General features: G+C 40.3%; 1 protein-coding gene across 2 annotated transcripts in view; it reads right to left on the bottom strand.

The window, feature by feature from the left end:
* Positions 1-2,500, bottom strand: part of LOC101857113 (sex peptide receptor) — a 162,761-nt gene that overhangs the window by 84,697 nt on the left and 75,564 nt on the right. For both annotated transcript variants that reach the window (XM_005098263.3, XM_013082493.2), the window contains exon 2: positions 1,925-2,015. The gene's annotated coding sequence lies outside the window, so the exon portion shown is untranslated. The remainder of the gene's footprint in view (positions 1-1,924; positions 2,016-2,500) is intronic.

Raw genomic sequence — 2,500 nt, 5'->3', positions numbered from 1 at the left:
GTTGCAGTTCCTCTGGGGCAGCCTTCTTAATTGACCAGAGTGGTCAAGGGTGCAGTCTGGTTGTCCGGATAATGGTGGAGGGTAGAGGAAGTGCTTGCAGACTCACTAGATCTTATCAGAGAATGTGTTAGAGAGACATTTCGTTGTACCAGACTCAATTAACTTTAGGCACCAAATCGTAGTTTTGTCAATGATAGAATAATATTATTAAATGCGTTGAGTACAGTGCAATTCTTCTGGCTGGGAAGTTAGGGATCAGCGTGTCTGTGCGGTTTCCTGAGAGTAGATGCCACAGGTTTTTGGACCGCCAGAATCAATTTGTAAAGAAAGACAAGATTAGACAGTTTCGTTGTAATTTCCTTTTTGTGGGGAGAAGGGTGTGGTGGGGTGGAGGTGAGGGAGGGGGTTGGTCAGTGAGAGTGGTGGGGACGGAGAGAGAGAGAGAGAGAGAGAGAGAGAGAGAGAGAGAGAGAGAGAGAGAGAGAGAGAGAGAGAGAGAGAGAGAGAGAGAGAGAGAGAGAGAGAGAGAGACAGTGCATTACTGGTATTGTATATTAACACTTTTCAATCTCACAAGTCCGCGATATGCGTAATATACAAGAATTTCGATGTGTCTATGTCTGATCAAGGATAGCGGTAGAGGTGCTATACTATGTCTTATCAGAAAATGCGTTAAAGAGACCTTACTTTGTACTAGACTTGCTTAACTTTAGGCACCTTATTTTGTTATTATGGCACAGACAGAATAACGTTACTAAACGCATTAAATACAGTGCAATTGTTCCAGATGATCAGTAAGAAATCATTGCGTCTTTGATGTTTCCTGCATGTAGATGCAGCACGTTTGTTTATAGTCAGAAACAGTTTAAAAAGAAAGACAATACTTGACAATTTTGTTGTATTTTTTTGTTGTATTTTTTTTTTTTTTGGGGGGGGGGGGTTCTCCGAGGTGAGAGTGGGATGAGAGATTATTATCATTATTATTTTTATGTTGGGAGGGTGACTAGTCCAGTGACCGGGAGAGAGAAGAAAGGAAAGAGCATTAGAGGAAGAGAGAGAAAGAAAGACACAGAGAGAGGTGTGGGGGGTGGGGGTGGGGAGGGGAAGGTGCCGATATTTGGAGAAGGGCAGCGAGAGATGGAGATAGGCAGATCAGCCTCGTTTTTGAATCAAATTGTCATCACTCTACCCCCCCCCCCCCCCACACACACACACACGCACACAAACTTTTTTGCCACCGATTTAAATGAAGTGCTGAGAGGAAGAAGAAAATTCAGGATACAATATTTTTTATACTACTTATTGTTCACACTGACCCCTGCTCAGCACCTTGTTTTGAGAAATTAGACGTCAAAAAGTTTGAGTTTCACAACATGTGAAGCTTTTTTCCAATGCAATTCTTTGAATATTTTGATAACGACAACGAATAACCTTCAGATTTTTATAGAGGAGATAGACCATTTATTGCTGACCTCATTGTCTTAGTAACTCAAAAGGGTCAAAATTAACAAATACAGCTTTGTAATTCTAAGGTAACGAGTTGACCTATTTCTTCCAGTAGTACCGTTAGTTCATCAATAAACGTTTCTCCCAAAACAGAACACTCAAAGTGGAATAAAATATTATAACCTTTCAAAGGACGGAACCTCCCCCCCCCCCCCCTACTCCCGCTGCCTTTAACCCCTCCCCATACAAAACGAACCTCGTCCCACAGAGCATCAAGTCCCATAATACTAAAGAATTTGGCTGAGAGCAAAAAATATTCCTCAGAAGGACGCGAGAATAAGCCAATTAATAATATTATATCCAGGTTGGATTTTTTTACTCAGAATTCCCTGTCCTTGGAAATCTTCCGGTAACGATTCTTGTGCACTAGCGGCTTGGTTAGTTAGAGTTGACAGCTGTGAGTAAAAACAATACTTACGTCCAAACCCTCAGAAGAAAGTCTGTAGTGTTGTTGTCCCTGCGGCTAGGGAGTGCGAACATTCAACTTCCCCGCACGTACGATCAGCGTCCTGTCAAAATATTATACAAATCAGTAAATCGATACCTATTGACAAAATGTCATCGCCAGCGAGAAATTTCTATCATTAAACATTGGAGTAGTAGGCGTGAAACAGATGGCATGTAAGAAAATAAAAATACATGTTTAGATTATATATAAATAATGACTTTCGGGAGAGCTCTCGTCCCCTGTGTCCACTAATGGCGTCACGAGGCATTGATTCCACAGGTCACTGACCTGACAAAGTAAAGAAGACATTTATAGTAGCGTACACTCACTAAATGGTTTGAGTGTTGGTAGGAACATGTCTAGGCAAATTGTTTGATCCTTGATAGTACTTAAAGTGATAAAAATAACGGCAAAATAAATGATGATAATAATATTAATGATAAAAATAATATTGATACTAATAATAAAGTTAATAATGACACTACTACTACTACTACTACTACTACTACTACTACTACTACTACTACTACTACTACTACTACTAAT

Source organism: Aplysia californica, unplaced genomic scaffold (assembly GCF_000002075.1).
Source record: "Aplysia californica isolate F4 #8 unplaced genomic scaffold, AplCal3.0 scaffold00177, whole genome shotgun sequence".
NCBI lineage: Eukaryota > Metazoa > Mollusca > Gastropoda > Aplysiida > Aplysiidae > Aplysia > Aplysia californica.
The sequence above is the reverse complement of the archived record's forward strand: the minus strand, read 5'-3'. Positions and strand labels throughout refer to the sequence as shown.